Below are 21,239 nucleotides of genomic sequence, written 5' to 3'. Positions count from 1 at the left end.
ACAGACTAGGCCGAATGGAGGTGGGAACTTGCCTGGGTGTGGGTTGGGGGGAAGGGGACAGGGTAGGTCATGGATCGGGACAGGGTGGGGGGAATCACAGGGATGAGCCACAGCAACGCGTGGCCTGGCCAGCTAGAAGAATTATAAAATTGGAAGGGTACTTGTGGAGGTTATCTAGCACAACTCCCTCCTTAATGCAGGATGTAACCATATCGCTGATAGATGGGTGTCCTGCCTTTGCTTAAACACCTCCAGGGACAAACCAACCAACCAACCAACCACCATTTCCGGAGAAAGCCTTTCCACTGTTAAATAGTTCATACCCACTTGAAGTTTCTCCTAAGGTTTAGCTGAAATATGGTTCTCTGCAATTTTCACCCATTGGTTCTAGCCCTGCCTTGTGGAGCAACTGAGAACAAGTCTTCCCCAACCTACACAACAGCCCTTTAGATACCTATCATGTCTCTACTTAAAATTATCTTCTCTAGGTTAAACATACAGTACTCAGCTTTTTCAATGGCTCCTCATAGGACCTGAATAGGACCTGTTATTGTCTTTGTTGGCCTCATCTGGATATACAGTACTCCAGTTTGCGAACCTCCATCTTACAACGCCATGTCCAGAAATGGACAGAGTACCTTTGACAGGGCCTAACCACTGCATAATGGAGTGTAATTATTACTTCTCACGCTATACAGCCTTAACAGTGTACATTAGCCTTTTTAACAGATGTACCACATTGGTGGCTCGTGTTCACTTTGCTATCAGCTACAACATCTTCATCCTCTTTTGCACGTGCATCCTATACTGCATTCTGTATTTTTTAATTATTTTTTTAGGTAATGTAAATGCTTCGGACGAGAGGATGAGATGGTTGGACAGTGTTCTTGAAGCTACCAACATGAATCTGACCAAACTACGGGAGGCAGTGGAAGACAGGAATGCCTGGCGTGCTCTGGTCCATGGGGTCACGAAGAGTCAGACACGACTAAACAAAATGCTTAGTAGCCAATGAAATAAAGGCCTGTCCAATAAAAAACACCACTGGTATGCTATCTGTTAATGCCACTGTGATGTCCATCCGTTCTCTCTTGATGGTGCGCCGATGGTAGGTGCTGATGGGTGATCACCACTGTGTAGGAACAAATCTGGCAGCGTGTTACTGGGAAGTGTGAGGCACACTGCTGGTAGATCACAACACAAAAGGGTTCTGCTGCGTTATTCCAAGAGCAGCCGCCAGACTGTGGTACAAAGATGCTTCTGCCACCCTGTGCTTCTCACACTCGCTCGTGCACTAGTGCAAAGGCGTGTGACCAGCAGCTTAGCGGCACGAGGTGTCAGGATGCTCGCTCAGGTGAAGCTGGGGTCACGTGGCGAGCTCACTCCCGAGTCACGTGGACGCGGGCTCACTCCGGGCTCTTCCCCCTCCCGCGCGCCACCTCTTCCCCGACGTGGTGACCCCCTTCCCCTCCTCCCCTCAGGGAAGGATGTAGTGCCGGCTGGGGGCGGCGGAGGGATAAGCGGGCGGCTCCGCGTTCCTCTCTCTCCGGCCCCAGCCGCAGGGCGCGGCGCCTCCTAGCGGAGCCGGGGCAGATCCCGCCGCCGGCTGCCTTTCTCGCGAGAATCCCCCCACTCTGACGGGGTTATGTAACCCGCTCCCCTCACCCACCCACATACTTTTTTAAAGGGCCCGCTTCTCCTCACGCCGGGAGGGGAGGCGCGACTGAGGGGGGGGAAGCAAGTCCCATTGCCGGGCTCCGGCCTCCTCCCGGCTCAATGCCCCCCACAGGAAGGGGGGGGCGCGTGTGTGTGCCCGTGAGTCCCCCTCCTCTCCGGCCGGACAATGAGTCCCATATGCTAATGAGCGCCTCGCGTCACTTCCGCTCTTTCTCGGCCGCCATCTTGGCCAGGGCAGGTTCTGGGCAGGAGGGACCCGGCTGTATTGTCTGCAGGGCGCCTAGGGAGCCCCCCCTCCCCTTCCCCGCGGCCCGGAGCCCGACGCCCCTCGCCCCGGTGACGGAGCCGCCGCTGCCGCCCTCTCATCCCCGCTGAGGGCCCAGCCCCCGCCCTGCCCCCCGCGCAGCCGCCCCCCCGGCGCAGCCCGCCATCCAGCCCCCTTTGTCTCCCTCGCACCGCCGGCTCCGCTGCCCGCCCGCCCTGCCGGGAGCCGCTAACAGGAGCAGCAGCGCCGCCGCCGCCACCGCCGGGGGAAAGAGCGCCCGCCGCTGCTGAGGAGGAGGAGTAGGAGGGAGCGCGAGACCCAGCCAGGTAGGTGCCTAAGCGCGCGCGGGAGCCCCGCGCAACCCTCCCTCCCTTCCCTCGCCCTCCCTTCGCCGCCGCCGCCTGCTTTCTTTCTCCTCCTCCGGTGCAGCCGGGCCCGGCGGCCTCCGATGCTCGCATCTTTGCACATGCCGCTAAGAAGCACTCGCTCACGGTCCCTCCCTCCTTTCTTCCTCCTCCTCCTCTTCTCCATCCGTCCGAGGCCGGGTTGTAAGGCGCGGGAGGACGCCTCCGTAGCCGGCTTCCCCCTTTCCTCGCCTTAACTCCTGACGCCTCTCCGTTTGCATCGCTCTCTCGCTCCACCACCTCACCTCCCGTTCCTTGCAGGGAGGCGGCACATGGATGTTGGCCAGCCCGCGATTGCATGGGCTGCATCGTGGACCGATGAAGGAGGGAGGGAACGAACGAACCGGGCGGGCGTGGAGTGGGGGAGAGGATGGCGAATGCAGCCCGTCCGCTCCGGCATGCATGCTCGGAGATTCGCCTTTTCCTCCAGCATGTGCGCTGGAAGGAGAGGGGGTGCGCGGGGGGGAAGGAGACGAAGCGAGGAAAGCCCCCTACGACTGCAGAGTTGGCGCTGGAAATTTAGAGCAGGCTGCGGTGCAATGAATGGAGAACGGCCGCCTCCTCTGCGACCCCCCTCCCTTTCCTACTTAGAGGTGTCGGGTGTACTGGAAAAGGCGGGATTCGTAGCTGTAGCAGAGTAGCAGCTCCAAGAGAGTAACAGGCACCCATCCACCCCCGTAACTCCTGTTTACTGCATCCATCCCGCGCAGTAGTTCTTCTAACCTATATTTCAGACAAAGAAGAGGGGAAAGGAGGTTGTCTTCTCCTTCTGTCGCAGAAAAACACCACCACCATGCACTTTTCCCTCTAACGTGCTTTTCTACTCCGGTGTTGTGACTATTTATGTATTTGCCCGTCTCCCCCATCCCCAGTTCAGTTTTACTTAGGCGTGTGCGTAATCAGCGCGTGGCTTCATGTTAAAACTACCGTTGCTTGGGATTTGTGGCCATCGAAGGAAAAAAATACCAGCCCCCACCCAAACTGCACCGCAGCCAAGTCGGTGGAATGGAGAAATGAGCATGCAAGTCAGTAGGGGGCGCATTCTTTTCACTGGGTAAGGCTGCTGCAGAGAGGGGGGGGAGGGCCCCAGATGCACGGAATAGAGTTGCCACACAGCGCCTTCTATAGGCCTGGGAAAATGGGCCTATCACTGCAGGCTCAGTTGCTCTGACAGCAGCACAGGCAAAGATTCAGTGAGCAGAGAGCATTGATTTAAAGAATCTGGCCACTTCCATCTGCTATCCTGGAAAACGATGACCAAAAGTGTCATCCTGATGTGGTACCTAAAATCTGTGCCGTTCTTAATGCACCTTACCTCCCTGAAGCTTTTGCTAAAAGTCATGGAGGTTGATTGTGCCTGTGCCACTGAAACAGCCTGATGGTAGTTAAGAAGTTGCTTCCCAAAATCAAGGTGGTGGTTTAAAGGAAGGGACGTACCGGTAACTACAATGCAGTGAGGATGCTTTAAGCCTTTTCTAGGTTTAACATTAAACTTTGTTCCAGGTTTGAACATAAAACTTCATGATGAGTAAAGGAACTACACTTCAACTCATTTGTGATTGGGGATGCCATGTGTATTATTTACTTGCATGGCTGTTTCTTGTGTGCTGTAGTTCATGATAATAGAGATTGTTAGGAATTTCCAAAGATGCATTGCCTTTCCTCAGGCACTGTTTTTTGTTGAAGAAGTATTGCAGATATCTGTGACAAATATGTGATAGAAACTTGAGTTCTTGGGGAAAACATACAACTCCTACAAGTTCATCCTGTGGCACATGCCAATTTTATTCTCAGAATGTCAATGTTTAGTGGAGGCAATGTGTCAGATAAAGGAAAATGCCACATGTGTAGTATGGTGTGACCTACATTTACATTATTAACTCCTTCCCTGATGCCATGCCTTGTGTTATAAGAGTACTAAATTCAGTTTCTTGTCCCAGGATCTCCAACACCACTTCCTTCCCCTGGACAGAAGTGGTTCTATGTGAAAGGTGCTAAAATGAAAGTGAGAGCTAGGCAGAAGCTTTAAAAGCTTAATTAAAAGATTGCTGCTTAAAAAGCAAGACCAAAATAAGTCGTCTAACATTTTGTGTTTGTTCTAGAGTGTTTTGATGGGAGCTGGAAGCAGTTGGATAGCAACCAATCAACACATTTATTGCAATGTGCAGTGAAGCCAGAGCATCCTAGAAAAATGAAAGAACCATAGCTTCCAAGTATGTCTGGTTGAGGTTGCTTCCTTGAACTATGGTTGTTTAAAGAGATGACAGTGTTTTCAGTGTCCAGAGTATAAACACCTGTCAGGAAAGATGTGCATTTTGTCACAGTTCATGTACTTTGCAGTTAATAGAAATATTGAACTTAATTCAGACATTATCTATCCACCACACTTGTATGATTCTGCAGGAATTCATCCTACTTAATATTTTTTTACATGTGCTTTCCCCCCTTAATGTTGAGAAACATTTTCATTCCTTTTCTGCTTGATTTTTTAAGATTTAGAAAGTTTCAGCTGTGATAAATATGCCAACTGAAATTTCACATATTTGCTTGCAGGAATATTTTGGACAACTGTTCTACTCTAGTGGTTTAGTAACTGATAAGGAATCATTCTGATAGGCCATAAAACCCACTTTGAGTTGATATGATTCAATTTAGACTCTATTCCCCCCAAACATTTCATACATGTTTAAAATTACGAATGTTGGAAATCCCAGGAGATATAATACTACAGTACATAGTCTAGTTCTGTATTGCATGATGCTACTGTGATGTCTAATACAGTAAAGAAAATGCTAAAACCATTTTACTTGAGTTTCAGCATGTGGTGTCTTGAATCCTATTCTACATGCAGAAAACTGCTCAGCTACAGTTTAAAGTCAGGTGTTGTCGGTTAGTAATGGCAGAAGGTAGAAAATGTGTCATGAAGCACACATTTTTTGCAAGTTTTGTGATTTTTTTAAAAAAACAAAATAAAGATTTTTTGGGTTTACAGAAGTATGAGCAATGTCTCTCTTTTTCCAAGTAACATTTTTACAGATCAGTTTCATTTCTTGAGACATTAGTGTTATATTAGGAAGAAAAGGGGGGAAGAGGTGGAGGGGGAAAAGGTGAGTGGGGGTGGGGTCGGGTAGCGATATTTCTGTTTTACTTAATATATGTGTGGGGGCAAGTTTTGTAATTTTAAACAAATCAGAGTTGTGTCATCAAGAAAAAGGTAAATGCACAGGAATCCAGAAAGAGTTATTGACCATTGCTGCATAAAGCCCCACCTCCCAGGTAAAACCCAAATATGTTGAACTTCCCAAAGTGTGGGGGAGTTAAAAACAAAGATGAATTTTCTTGTACTGCTCTCATTTGATGCACAAAGTTCTGTAATCATTGGAAAAGGATTGGGCATAGTGCGTGTGTATGTGAAACACTTTCATAAACAAGTACTTTGTTGGCTCCCAGCAACATCGGTCACCTGGAATGGGATGGGGAACACACATTTTCTCCTCTCAACTCCTAATTGTAATTTGAGATGGGCAGGCAGAGCCCTACTTTGCCTACAGTTAGTGCAAAGCAATACTTGGACATTTCAGATAGTTGTCAATGAAATATGCACATCTCAGTGCTCTGGGCAGTGGTTTTGAGACATTTAAGATACAATACTTTTAACTGGAATAATTAAAAGATTTGGATTGAAACTTGGAGTGTTTGTATGTCAGTTTGGTAAAAATCCTGGGTACGGCCGTGTTTTATGATGCAGGCTGCCGGTGGCAAAGTTTAGAGCAGTGTATATCTTTTGCCTGCACAAGGCTGTGTATGCAATTCCGTGTTTCTCCAGTTGAAGAATATTCTGCATCGGAGCAGGAAAATACCTCTGCCTGAGACATGAAGAGTTATTACCCATTGTAGTGGGATGCATAGTCAAGCAGGTCTGACTCGTAAAATGACTCTTATTCTTATTAGATGGATTGTAAATGGACATTAACACCAAAGCAGAAAAAAAGTCAGTATCAGGTTTGAAGATCTGCTGTCAGGCTGCAGTTACACTTACCTGGAGACTCAGTAAGACTTGCATCTAAGTAAACATGAATAGGATTGTGCTACAATTCACTTGCAAGGCCAAAAATAGAAGTACATTAAACATTTTACTTGAACTGTACAAGACAGAGCATCTGATTTTTTGCCAGTACACTCCAGCCAGTGAAGACATCTATGGTTTATCATGAGGGTTGAAGGACCCTCTGGTGCAATATAGGATATGGCGCAGAGGGCTGAAATTAGTATGGGGTTTGGTGAAAATTGTGTGTTTTGCCTTAAAAGTTATTCTGATGATAGGCCACCACTGAATGCAACCTCATGCTTCCCTGAAATAAGCCACTGTCAGTAAATAACTTTATATGGTCAGGTCGGTGTAGTTATCAAATGATATTTGGTGTTTATATACTTTGCTTTTAGCTTCCATATCTGAATATAACCTGTCTATATTTATTAAACAGAACAAGCTGCAAAATGGAATTGTATTGTGATTTCAGAATAATTAAACTAGTATTAAGCAGTATGAAAGTGTGATCATGTACACAGTTAGTCTTCTTGAATTTACTGGGATTTGCTCTATCGTGTGTCCAAGCCAGTGTGCTTGAAGCCCTGAAGATTTGCACTGTATTTTAAAAGGAAAAAAGGCAGAGACTATTGAAACGAATCAACTGTGTGTGAGTGAGTGTCTTACGCTTTAGCTTGTTCTGTTTTCTTTGTCTTTTTCAATAAACTTTTTACTGTCCATGTGCCTGTCTTCATCTGTTCCTCTCCTGTTTGATTCTAGGGCTATATTTTTCTTTGTTGTCACCACGGGGCATAAGAACACACAACTTTTGTTGGATCCAACTATCCATTCCATTATCCTGTTTGCAATAATACTTGCTTATGGGTGCCTTATAAGAAACAGCCACAACGTGGTCAAGAGGGGAATATACTGTATTCTTGCTTGCTTGTTCAGGGGCCTGGTTCATGTGCAATGTTCCTGTCTGACCTAATCATCCAAGCTTTGTTTTGCTGGAGAGTTTCTCTACTCCTCTCCTCACATACCCAGTTGCAGGAGTTCCTTGTTTGTTAAAAGAAGTTACCCCATGAAACTGGCCAAAGCACTCCCTAAGAGAAAATTCGCAACTCATGATGAGTTCAGACATCATGGGAAAATTGGTTTAACAAACCAGGAAGTGTCTTCTATAGCCAAGGGGTGGGGAGAGAAAGGAAGTGCTTGAGATCAGCAGTTATTCCTGCTTCAGTAAACCATAGTTTGGACTGGGAATGTTGCATCAGACCTAGCCAAGACACTTGATAGCATAAAGGTCAGGGATACACAGAAGAATGTGTACTATAACTCTTTCATTGTGATTGATCCCCCCCCATTAGATTTTTGAAGTCAGACATCTTGTAGCTCCCAAGTTACATTGGTCATTACTATGTTGTGAAAAGTATGTCTACTTTTCTTAAGTTCACTGCAGTATTAGAGACCCTTATTAGGTACCTTATAGTTCTAGGTCTTGCATTTGTCCTTAGTACCCACAACTTAGCAGTAGGGAAATAACATACAACTGATGGTCTACCATTTAGGGTTTTCCCTCTGGCATTTCTACTCTAATTTTTCATATGAAATAGTGGCTCCATAATGCTTTGTTTTATTGTACTTGTTCTTACACCCTCTCTTCTGCTGCCGTAAATCATTACTATACAGTGGTACCTCTACTTACGAATGTTTCTACTTACGAACGGAGCTCCATCCGCCATCTTGGATGCGGTTTAGATAGGATTTTTTTCTACTTACGAATTTTTAGATTGGGTTGTTTCGACTTACAAATATTTTCTCCCAATGCATTCCTATGGGATTTGACTTGCAATTTTTTTCGACTTACGAATGTGCGTTCGGAACGCATTAAATTCGTAAGTAGAGGTACCACTGTACTAGATACCGTATGCCCTATTGATATACATTGAAACATTGATGTGTTTTGAATTGTTTCCTGTTCCTTTCTTGTTAGAAATACTGTGTTAGGATGAAGTGGCTTTAAGCAGTGATTACAGCCTAAATAAGTACTTTGTGTAAGATAGGTGTCTCATTAGTTATTAGCCATTATAGCTAAATGATAGCAAATGTCAGGGGCAAATAGAGGATGGACATTGTTTTCATGCCCTGCTTGTGCGTTTACAGGGATGTATACCTGATCACTATCAGGAATAGAATACTGGAGATAGATAGATCTTTAGACTGGTCAGTAAGATACTAAAACATTTCCTTCATGGACATGAATGGAAAAAAACCCTTTAATTTCAACATCGGGCAAAAATTTGTTAGGAATTTTGTATTGAGGAGTATAGTAAAATGTTTACAACAATGGTAGAATTGAGTGTTGCACTCTTCCATTTCCTCTGTGTCCAAGCATTTCAGCTTGTCAATTGGAATACTCTCCCCTCTTTCCCTGCCTGCTATTCTGAGGGTCTTTCCTTGAGCCAATTTTGGTGGGCATATGAGCAGGAAGCCCTGTTGTGCAAGCTGAAGTCCTTGCACATGGCTTCTGCTGATGGGGCTGGTAGGTGAGTCCCGCCCATTTAAAAAAATGGCAAGGTACTTTTTGCATTTTGTCTATTACTATTTAGTAAAACACCCAGACAGCTAATTATGAAAGTCTGAGCGTTCAACATAAAATTATGTAGGACACAAACCAGCCAAAGGTAAGCAGTTTGAAGTTTTACATGTTTGGATTGGGAGAGTTCAGCATGTATTTCATAGAATTGTAGAGTTGGAAGGGACCCCCAAGGGTCATCTAGTCCAACCCTCTGCAATGCAGGGATCTTTTGCCAATTCCATCCTATATACACTTACCTGGAAGCTAAGCCCCACTTAGTGTATAGAATTGCAGTCTTAAGCTCATGCCTAACTGTCCTGTTCAAAGTACTTCTTTTTCAGGGATTTCCACCCTGCTCTGTAAACCTAAATGGACTTTCAGAGCAGCCAACAATTAAAAACCAGTAATTTAAAGCAAGCATTTATTTAGCATGTGATGAGTGCCCAAAGCTATGTATGTTAAATAATCACAGTCACAGCAACCCTGAATTAACAGACTAGTACAGTGGTATCTCTGGTTGCGCATGGGATCCGTTCCGGAGCTCCAGTCGCATCCCGAGGAATTCGCAACCGGAGGTGCCTGTTATGCACATGGTGCGGTAAAGCACTTGTGCGCATGCCCACACAGTGAAACCTGGAAAAAGACTTCTGGGTTTGCCATGTGCGTAACCTGAAGGATACGCAACCAGAGGTGTGTGTATCCAGAGGTACCACTGTATTGGACTGAAGTTGTCAGTAGTGTGCCTTCAGCTGCCCAGAAAATTCATGGGTGAGATTGTAGTAAGCAGGCTGGGCTTCAGTTGTAGACAACAAGAAATTAATGATATGTTCGAATAGGGTGCACTGCAGTACACAATTTCTTCACCTTATTGCAGTTCTATACATGTATTCCTAAACAGTGTGGCACACCCCCATAACAACAACAACAACGAGACCAGTAGCTTGCCTTGTTTTCTTAGTGCAAAATCTCACAGAAGCCTAAGGCCCTCCAGTTGTTACTGGACTTCAGCTCCCATCAGCCCCAGCCAGCAGTCAGGGATGGTGGGAGTTGTAGTCCAAAATATCTGGACCAACACATGTTTCCTGTCCCTGTCACCCCCTCCGCTTATGTCACAACTGTTTGAGATACCGATTTGCCTTAGTATTTAATTTGCATCAATAGTTGTCTTCATCTCTGTTGTGCATCCTTCAGTACAACCCCCATGACACGAACAGTCACAGGTAGAGTTGACAAAAAGTGCTCATGGCGGTGTTTTCCCTTGGCTTGCACCCATGTATTTGTCTTAGCAAGTTCAGTACATAATTGGTGAAGGTAAAGGACTGTTCATAGGGATGAAAAATGTGTCTTGTGACCTGATAACAAAGCTGTGCCTACGTTTTGAAGAGAAATTTGCACGTTTTCCTCTTTACATGATGGGAAATACAAGGCTTTAATTTCCACAGCAATCAGTGTGATAGCTTCGTGAAAAGTAATACGTAATACAGATTGCTCTGCAGCTTAGTGCTTCATAAGGAAACGGTTAATTCCTTTTCTGTTAAGAAGTTAGGATGCATGCCCGCTAGATGGCGTGTCAGCTGCCAGTGGAAAATTCCAGAACTCGCCATGAGTGAGAAATGTATGTGAGTCAAAAGGATTCTCTTTGCTAGGCTGCAGAACAGATGGGAAGACTAGACCAAAAAAGGAAGGTGGTCTTTATAGGTTATGTCTGCCTTGAAGCCCTCATCAAAGCCCTTCCTTTTAACATGGCAATCAGGTGATGGATCAGCAATTTTCTAACCTGTGGCTCACAAGTAAAATAACCTTGGTGCTGAACATACTTTAGTGCCTAAGCCAATAGGGTTTTCTGCGTTCCAAGAATCCTGAGCCCAGCCCATGCTTGAGTATAAGCTTTCATCCTTCCATTCTCCTCTGTATTTAACTGGAAGGTTTCGTGAGAGTTGGGTAGTCACAGAAATTCCAAGAGAAGTGTTTAAATAAACTTGCAACTGGAATCCTCGGCGTTAGTGTAATTCCTCTTTTAAAGCGTATGCCAAATAACAGTTCACGTGTTTCTGTTTAAAAGGCTTCCTAGCAGAGCAGTAACCCTGGGACATGAAGTAGCCAAGTACAGTGGTACCTCGGGTTAAGAACTTAATTTGTTCTGGAGGTCCGTTCTTAAACTGAAACTGTTCTTAACCTGAGGTACCACTTTAGCTAATGGGGCCTCCCACTGTCGCTGCACGAGTTCTGTTCTCATCCTGAAGCAAAGTTCTTAACCCGAGGTACTATTTCTGGGTCAGTGGAGCCTGTAACCTGAAGTGTCTGTAACCCGAGGTACAACTGCAGTGTCAAAGGCACAAAAAGATTAAACCCTCAAACATTAAGTGACAATTTGAAAATTGCAGTCTTTTGACCTAGAATAGATGGTGCTTCCTTTACAAGCTTCATCTCTCTTGCAAACATGTGTTTGTCAATAAAAACTTTTGAAGGAATAGTGCTTCTACTCCGTAATTTCTTAGAAAACTTTCTAACTAGTGGTTGAGCCCTCTATAAATAGAAATGAAACTTATTTTGCTTTGTCTTTCAAAATAAAAGCAAAGTTAAGTTTTATAGCTGAAACTAACTTTACTTTTACAGTTATAAGGGTTTCGTTTATAAGTAATTCTAACTAATTTCACTATGAACGGTTAATATTTACATTTTCAGCAAATACATCTGCGGACAAAGAGAGAGGATTGCCCCCCCCCCCGCATGCACATAGTAGGATGTAGCAAGCACACCCTCTGTTTTGAAGTGATGTTTTTATGGTAATCAATGCCTGTACATGAAGCATGCAGTGCAGCTGAGTGAAATTGATGAGTTTAAAAAGTAATTTAAACTTGTGGCAGGATGGTGGTGGCCTTTATCCGGACAGCTTCAAAGTAAAGTATTTGCTATTAGAATGAATTTCTGATCCAAATGGTCCTTTGAGGGGGTGCACCAGTGTCTTGTAACCAGTGTTACTGTGCCATAGTACAATGAATGTCACACTCCTACATCGATATATTTATTGTATGTAGAACCAGTGTTAGCAACTCAGATAAATAACCTAATCACCAAATTGCACCTTAAACCTATGTTACAGTTGCCACAAAGGAATGTCTAGGCACCATTCTTTCCAAAAGTCAACTAAAACAAATTAAAGCTTCAAGGAAAATATTTCAGGCGCTTCTCTAAGTGGCATTTTGCTTTCCACATATTTATTTACCTACTTAATTTATATAGCTGCCCCATAGCAAAAGTGCTTTAGGAAGCCAGTAAGGTGTAGTGATTAGAGTTGCAGGTAGGTACCCGTGTTGGTCTGCCATAGTCGAAACAAAATAAAAAAAATTCCTTCCAGTAGCACCTTAGAGACCAACTAAGTTTGTCATTGGTATGAGCTTTCATGTGCATGGGTATGTGAAGAAGTGTGCATGCACACGAAAGCTCATACCAATAACAAACTTAGTTGGTCTCTAATGTGCTACTGAAAGGAATTTTTATAGTGATTAGAGTGTTGGACTAGAACTTGGGAGATCAGGGTTCAAATTCCCACTGAGTCATGAAGCTTACTGGGTGACCTTGGGTCAGTCACAGCCTCTTAAGCTACCTCACAGGGTTGTTTTAGGGATTGAGGAGGGGGGTGAATCGTGTACTACTCAGAGGAAAAAGGTGGTATATAAATGCATTGAATAATCTCTTCTGCTTACCTGCAGATGGAGATGTCAGTTGCCAACCTGGCATCCAGAGATCTCCATGTGGTTGCAATTGGGCTTCTGCCAGTTGCAAAATGCTCCTGGCACCTGGCTAATTTCCAACACTAGAACAGTTTACTGTGATTTGGGTTGGAGTAGCTGAAGGTGAAGGTTATATGGGGTTATGCTTACCTTTTCAGAGTGGCTTTAAAAATATCTGCTCTGCCATCCTAGTTTAACTGTGCTTCTCTTGTAGCCTGTTAGCATTTGTGTTGCTTGGGCTATTTTTTGTAACTGTCAAATTCTAACCTTTACCTGCAACATGCTCTGTGCTAAGGCCAGGCTGATGAATGAATAGCGGATGAACAATGTACAGTATATGCTGTTGAACATTTTAAAATCATTGTTTCATAGACTGAATTTCTTTTGGTCTATGGCCAATATCCAAAGAACCGTGAATTGTTCCAGAAACCCAAAGTGGTTTTGGGTGTTTATATCCAGCAGTAGCCCCTGTCCCCTGCAGTGTAACAAACCGCTTTTGCAACTGAGTGGATTTTCAGAAGTGGGTTATGATGAGACAAAGGAGTAATTTGTTCAAAGAAAAAAATGAATTGTTGGGGCACTAGTACTGTACAATTGTAGCTAGTACAATTTGGATGCCTGGGCTTAAGAATTTTTTTCTGGATCCTGGCTCGTGTTTAAATTTCACCTATGGTTTTAAAACTACCGTGCCATAATCATATGCTATAGTGCCTTGTAAACAAAACAGGTTGACTTGAGTGGAGGAGTCTTGTAAGCAGATGACCTAAATCTAATCTTATGAACAGTCTTGGTTTGTTCAGTGCTTACATCAACAGCAGTGTTAAAAACTCAGGTAAATAAGCAAGGCACCAAATGACTCCTTAAACTAGGATTACGGTCACCAAAATGGAATGGCCAGTTGGCATTTTAGGGCCGGACGGTTTGAAAGTTATATTTTTCAATATGCTTTTTGCTTCCTGGAATTCTTTCTGATTATGCAGATAAAACACCACAGATAGAATTCTATAGGATGTGTGGTTAATGTGTGAAAACAGGCAAGATCCAAGGATCTCCAGGCAAGCACCTCCAGATGTTGGAGATGTTGGGCGCCATCCTGGTGCCTGGACATCTTTACTTGGTCACATGTGGCCAATAGCCAGGTGCAAAATGTGCCTGGCAAATTTCGAATGCTGATCAACAGGATGATATACTCTATAGAAACTTAGTTATTTCAGAAGGAAAGTTAATGATCCCAGTTCAGTGAGTCACATAAACCTCTATTACCTTGAATGCTTCATGGAGCCAGTCCAGGCAAGATGTATTTGCTTGTCTAGTGTGTCACAGTTATCTGAAGCTATTCTGCTTCCTGAAACTTCTGTTGCCTGTTACGCCTGGAAACCTTTCCCAGAATGCCTTGTTTCCCTTACTTTATTCAAATCCCTGCAGGGTGGATTTGATTTAAATCAAACTGATTTAAATCACGATTTAAATCACGATTTAAATCACTAGTCAGTAAGGCTTGATTTAAATCATAGTTTTCTACATAAAGACTAATTCTTGCTGGTATAACTTTAATATGCAAGTAGATGAAGATTTTTAGAATAACAACTTTTCATATTAGTTTTTTTATCCCCAGTTTAATATTCATATTTGGACAACTTTACTGTTGTACTTAGGAAGGAGAAAAATAATCATTACCTGAATAATAACAATTTAAATAGATTTATTCAACTGAAACAATAAACATTACAGCATATGTTATTTGCTTAAACAAACATTCATGTTTGTTAACTAATTTGGCTAAACAAAAACAAAATATATATATTTTAAGAAACTTAGACTGTCAGCCCAGCCTACACATGAAAAACTTAAATACTGTCCACTCCAAACAATCAGAAAAATATTGTTTCTATTCTATTCACTGAACTTCTTGAAACTTAGCACTGAAGGGGTTGTTTCTGTATTCATAGGTTTGTAGAACAATAGGATTAAGGTCTTTTTCTCAACTCTGTTCATGTTATAACATTTTTGCTGTGAAGAAGAGGCATGTGATCTCTGTTGAGTCAATTCAGTTTTGAGAACTGCAAAAGTAAACCAAGCACCTGTGATAATATCTTCTAGGCAGAGAAACTGCCCAATAATCTTACAAAAACCTCTGGAAGAGCATGACATTGCGAATGGATTAATGGAATTCATTTATCCAAAAAATTAAACATATACAACCTTATTCTACATAATTAAAAAACTAATCTTTATTTCATGATGGAATAACCTTTGGGTGGTAATATATTTTCCTCAAAAAGCATTTTATTTAAAAAAATCCAATTTAAATCAAAAAAATTGATTTAAATAAAAAAAATCTGATTTAAATCAAAAAAATCCATTTTTTATTTTTAAAAAAATCATTGATTTTTATCCACCCTGAATCCCTGCCTCAAACTCTCATTTGAAGGGGCTACCTTTGAAGGTGACCCGGAAACTACAACTGATCCAGAATGCGGCAGCTAGACTGGTGACTGGGAGCGACCGTCGAGGCCATATAACACCAGTCCTGAAAGGCCTACATTGGCTCCCAGTACGTTTCCGAGCACAATTCAAAGTGTTGGTGCTGACCTTTAAAGCCCTAAACGGCCTCGGCCCAGTATACCTGAAGGAGCATCTCCACCCCCATCGTTCTGCCCGGACACTGAGGTCCAGCGCCGAGGGCCTTCTGGCGGTTCCCTCAATGCGAGAAGCAAAGCTACAGGGAACCAGGCAGAGGGCCTTCTTGGTAGTGGCGCCCGCCTTGTGGAATGCCCTCCCATCAGAGGTCAAAGAGATAAACAACTACCTGACATTTAGAAAACATCTGAAGGCAGCCCTGTTTAGGGAAGTTTTTAATTTGTGACATTTTAATGAATTTTAATATTTGCTGGTAGCCGCACAGAGTGGCTGGGGAGACCCAGCTGGATGGGCGGGGTACAAATAATAAATTATTATCATCATCATTTTCATGATGGTATTGGAACAATATCAGTGATCCCATGCTCTACTGCAACTAAACCTAAGTCCCCAGAACTGATATTAGAATAAGTAACTGATGCAAGTTGCAGCAGAAGCAAATGCATAGCAGTGATCATTTCTGCATTCTTTCGTAGAAAAAAAGTCATGTGGGGTGCTTGTTGAAATAAGCATGCCGCAAGTCAGTAGAGTTCTTTAGCCATTAGCAAGTTCTCTAGACATTATCTACTAATAAGGTGTACAGATTTTGGATTGTGGTTTTAAGTTGAGAATGCTCCTGCTACATAAATGCGCTACTGCATTTAGATATATGCTAACAGTTCCGACTTCAGTCCTATGCCCTTTTAATTGGAAATGTCCTCTTGTCCCCAAAAGAAAGGGGGAATCACTTGGTTGTCACCTCAGCACTAGAACTTTCTTTAGGATGACTATACTCGGAACAGTTGTAAGATTTCTGTCCTTCTAAAATCTCTATGGAAATCAGACATTCTTCAACTTCCATTGAAAGGGTAAGAAAAACTGCACTAGTTTACCACAGCCTGCATATTACTTACAGACAAAAAAAAAGCCTGTTTATTTTAAAATATGGCTGTGCTTAGATGATTGTTTTTATGAAATGTGTCCTTTTTGTGCTCCAGATACATCTTTATTTTGATTTTAATGAGCAAGTATGTCATTATGTGCAAAGTTGACTAACTTAGAAATACTGCAGGTCTATCCCTTCATTGCCTGGGACTGTCACCCGCATCACATAGAGAGTTATGGAAGACTTACTGGGATGGGATAGTGCATTTGGAAGCCCTATTCGTGAACTTGGGATGAAAGACTGTGGTCTTGAAAGAGGAGTGCATGCACACAAGCCTGGCTAGAACATCCCTGCATGTACTGGTTCCACTTCCGTCCTTTGCATGTTCAGTGTGAAGATCTGAAGTGACAGTCTCTCAAGTAAAGGCTTTCTGATTCCAGGGAGGATTCTAAGCATGCTTGCCCAAAAGCACTTAGAATCCCCTTCAGACTTCCGTGCTGAATATGGAAAGCTCTGAAGTGGAACCAGTGTGTGCAAGGATATTGGGGGCAGGTTTTGCATCCCTCTCCCCACTGTAAGCCCACAGCCATTATTCCCAAATGCCTGAATAGGATTATAGCCATCAACAAATTCTTCCTGTTGGTGCTTTCTCTGATAGCACTGGGAATTAGTTAGCTATTAACTTAAGCATGCATAGGTTTAAGTGCTGTGACCAGCAATGGAGAAAAGTAGAACTAAAGGCATGCTAATGTACAGAAAAAGTATACGAGCCAGTGTTTTGATGAAATCGCAAATATATATATATATGTTGAGATGCTACCTTGCTATAAGCACTACTTTGGATTTTGCTTAAAATGTAGGCTAGTAATGAACAGACTGTGGCATAAAACTGATAAAATTCCAATTTATTGCATACTTAAGTGTTCTGTATGCTTATAGATGAACTCCTTCGCTTATTTTTCAACGAAGTATTTTGCTGCATTGGCAGATATGGATTGGCTAGTGTGCTATGTTTTTGTTCCAAGTAGTTACTTTTTTAACAGTGCCACTTTCTACTGTAATATGCTTTTAGAACTAATTGTCACAACCATAACTCTTAAGGCTTATCTCACTTTAATTTTATTTAACACTTGGTTTTGTTTAGGAGGATATGAACTTTCGCCTATGCCTGTGCTGTGACCTCATATAATAGGCGTAATACTCGCTGAAGTGGGAGGTTCGGTAAGGACAATGATTTTTTGGAAGCTTTTGCACAAAATGTCCTCAATAAGTTTGAAACCAAAGCACTATTAATATTGTACATAAAATGTCTGTATTATGTACACTGAATAATGAAAAGAGACTTTTAAATGTTCAGAAATTGGTACTGCACCCAAGTGGTGTGTAGATGAATGGTTACTTTGGGACAGGGGTGGGCAACCTAAGGCCCATGGTCCACAAGCGGCCCACAGGGGTTGTTTAACCGGCCCATGAGCTGCCCCCGAACCAAGTCGCCCACTTGGCGAGTCCCCACGCGCTGTGCTAAACCAGTGCGGTGCAGGGACTCGTTTCTGCGGCGCCGGAAATTGTGTCTGTGCAAACGCAGGCGCCAGAAATTGCGGGCACACGTGTACGCAATCCGGCCCTCGAAGGGATCTCTGCTGGAGTGAACCAGCCCAGGTGAGGTAAACCTTACCGCCCCCTGCTTTGGGACATGGGCTTTCATTGGCTATACCAAAAGCTGGCAGAGATAACTTGCTGGGAGCTAAGTAATGTGGTGCAAAAAAAATTGTTTCCAAAGGTGCTTGCACAAAACCAGCGGTAAAGGAGGGGTGCCATTCAGGGTGGATAAAAATCAATGATTTTTTTTAAAAAAAATCGGATTTTTTGATTTAAATTGGATTTTTTTTAAATAAAATGCTTTTTGAGGAAAATATATTACCATCCTAAGGTTATTCCATCATGAAATAAAGATTAGTTTTTTAATTATGTAGCATAAGGTTGTATATGTTTAATTTTTTGGATAAATAAATTCCATTAATCCATTCGCAATGTCATGCTCTTCCAGAGGTTTTTGTAAGATTATTGGGCAGTTTCTCTGCCTACAAGATATTATCACAGGTGCTTGGTTTACTTTTGCAGTTCTCAAAACTGAATTTGACTCAACAGAGATCACATGCCTCTTCTTCACAGCAAAAATGTTATAACATGAACAGAGTTGAGAAAAAGACCTTAATCCTATTGTTCTACAAACCTATGAATACAGAAACAACCCCTTCAGTGCTAAGTTTCAAGAAGTTCAGTGAATAGAATAGAAACAATATTTTTCTGATTGTTTGGAGTGGACAGTATTTAAGTTTTTCATGTGTAGGCTGGGCTGACAGCCTAAGTTTCTTAAAATATATATACATATTGTTTTTGTTTAGCCAAATTAGTTAACAAACATGGATGTTTGTTTAAGCAAATAACATATGCTGTAATGTTATTGTTTCAGTTGAATAAATCTATTTAAATTGTTATTATTCAGGTAATGATTATTTTTCTCCTTCCTAAGTACCGTGTTTCTCATATTATAAGACACGTCTTATATTTATTTTTTCCTCAAGAAAACACACTATGGCTTATTTTCAAGGGATGTCTTATTTTTTTCCTCCTCCTCCTGCCACGGCCGGCATTGCTGCTGCGCCTATCACTATGCCTTATTTTCGGGGTATGGCTTATATTCCTTGAATGCTTAAAAATCCTCCTATGGCTTATTTTATGGGTATGTCTTAAAATATGAGAAACAGGGTACAACAGTAAAGTTGTCCAAATATGAATAACCCATTAAACTGGGGATAAAAAACTAATATGAAAAGTTGTTATTCTAAAAATATTCATCTACTTGCATATTAAAGCTATACCAGCAAGAATTAGTGTTTACGTAGAAAACTATGATTTAAATCAAGCCTTACTGACTAGTGATTTAAATCGTGATTTAAATCAGATTGATTTAAATCAAATCCACCCTGGTGCCATTGATGTTATATGAACTCAGGCAATGTATAAAAGGTTATAACTACAACTATGTCTCTCTATCTATTAAATAAAAAACCTTTATTTTTCCAAATACAATGCAACCTAGAGAGTTGTAAGTAAATGAAGAATGCAACCATCTCTGACCCCAGTGTACCAAACCTTGGAACCAAAAGAAAAAAGATGTACCCCAATCCTGGCAATACAATTAGGCAACAAATACATAAGGATAATACTGCTTGAAGCTGCTGGAGGTTAATCAGGGAAGCAATGAGATTAACAACCAAATTGTGAAGGAAATAATATGCAATATTAATAGACCATGTTGCATTATAACTCCTGTCATAGTGACATGGTAGTCTCAGTCAGTATTGTTTAAGGTTCTTTCGTTTTCAAGAAACATTGGTTTGAAATCTAGGCTGGTTCCACATATGTTATTACCCTGAAATTCACAATGTATGTAGAAAGTGAAATGACTGGCTGAAGTTAATTAAGCAGATTTGAAAACCTATTTAGCAGCATAGTAATACTTGAGTCACCTTTACAAATAAGCAGTGTTTGAAACCCAGATGGTTGAGTGTCTCTGAATGAAGTTGCTCTTAAAGAAGTTGCCAAGTTAATGCATTTTAAACAGAGATGTAATTGCACCTGTTCGAAAGCTTAATTGAAATGTTTCCTAGTTTGAGTTCCATATTTATGAACGAATATAAAATACCTTTGCTTTCTTTTAAACTAAAGAATTCATTTTTGCATCTTAATTCAAACAGGTATTATATTCCTTGTAATTAATCATTTCTCCAGAATACTATTGGCACCAATTTATTGGGGATGTTTTCAAGATGGAATTTGCAACAAACTTTACAACAAACATCAAAGTTAGAAGGAAGCAATGTGACAAAATTATTTTAAGCAATAGGCAAATTAACAGCCTTTTTGCCAAATAACTCCTACTGCTGCATATGCTAGAGCAGGGCATAGAATATTTATCTGTAATGACTTCTGGCGAGATATTGTTTTGCTTTTGTAGGCTTTGGAAACTATTTTGTAGTACCCAAGCCACACAGTAATTAAATAGGGATGAAGTGTGTGGTAACTCAAGAAGAGGCTTGGAGAAGGGCTCTCTTAACCTCCCTTTTTGTCACCTATTGCCCACTGAACTGCAGCAGCAATGGTTTCTTCTGGTTTTGGTCCTATTGAGTCCCAATCTTTCTTGATAATTGGGGCTTGTAAATAAACATTTACCTGCGAGAATTTATTTCCTGAAATGTAATGCCGTTACAGGAATGTGTATATATATGAACAGTTAATGTAGTTCCTTGCCATGAGTTTGTTGTCCTGGGCAACAGTAACATGTGAATGAACTATAACATTAACTCTATCTTTGCATTTGTTCTTGTACATGTTCCTGGAACTGTGGGAAAGCAACTGCAGTGCTCCTGTAAGTAAGTGTGAACTGAATCCTGGTGGACTGCTTAAAATGGTATGACTAAAGGAAATAAAATGCAAGTAGGATTTGAGGCTGCTTCCTCTTCCCGCACCCCAAAGATTAGTATTAGTGTCATGAGTCCTGTGGTGGTGCTGGGCTCAATAGTGGAGGATGAAATAATAATAATAATAATAATAATAATAATAATAATAATAATAATAATAATTTATTTGTACCCCACCCATCTGGCTGGGTTTCCCTAGCCACTCTGGGCAGCTTCCAACAAAGATTAAAATACTGTTCATTAAAATGTCACACATTAAAAACTTCCCTAAACAGGGCTGCCTTCAGATGTTTTCTAAATGTCAGGTAGTTGTTTATCTCTTTGACATCTGATGGGAGGGCATTCCACAAGGCGGGCACCACTACCAAGAAGGCCCTCTGCCTGGTTCTCTGTAGCTTTGCTTCTCGCAGTGAGGGAACAGCCAGAAGGCCCTCGGCGCTGGACCTCAGTGTCTGGGCAGAACGATGGGGGTAGATATGCTCCTTCAGGTATACTGGGCCGAGGCCGTTTAGGGCTTTAAAGGTCAGCACCAACACTTTGTATTGTGGTTGGAAACGTACTG

The 21,239-nt window shown here is 42.2% G+C and overlaps 1 protein-coding gene across 5 annotated transcripts in view; it reads left to right on the top strand.

Moving 5' to 3' along the window:
* Positions 1-1,874: 1,874 nt before the first annotated feature.
* Positions 1,875-21,239, top strand: part of ADNP (activity dependent neuroprotector homeobox) — a 48,464-nt gene continuing 29,099 nt past the window's right edge. Inside the window, exons 1-2 of one of the 5 annotated variants that reach the window (XM_088674636.1) lie at positions 1,875-2,268; positions 17,338-17,414. The gene's annotated coding sequence lies outside the window, so the exon portion shown is untranslated. Of the gene's footprint in view, positions 2,269-4,448; positions 4,560-17,337; positions 17,415-21,239 lie in introns of all 5 variants that reach the window. The other 4 variants (XM_088674637.1, XM_088674638.1, XM_088674635.1 and 1 more) reach the window with 4 other exon arrangements.

The sequence above is a fragment of the Zootoca vivipara genome, chromosome 7 (genome assembly GCF_965207765.1).
Source record: "Zootoca vivipara chromosome 7, rZooViv2.hap1.1, whole genome shotgun sequence".
Lineage (NCBI taxonomy): Eukaryota > Metazoa > Chordata > Lepidosauria > Squamata > Lacertidae > Zootoca > Zootoca vivipara.
The sequence above is the reverse complement of the archived record's forward strand: the minus strand, read 5'-3'. Positions and strand labels throughout refer to the sequence as shown.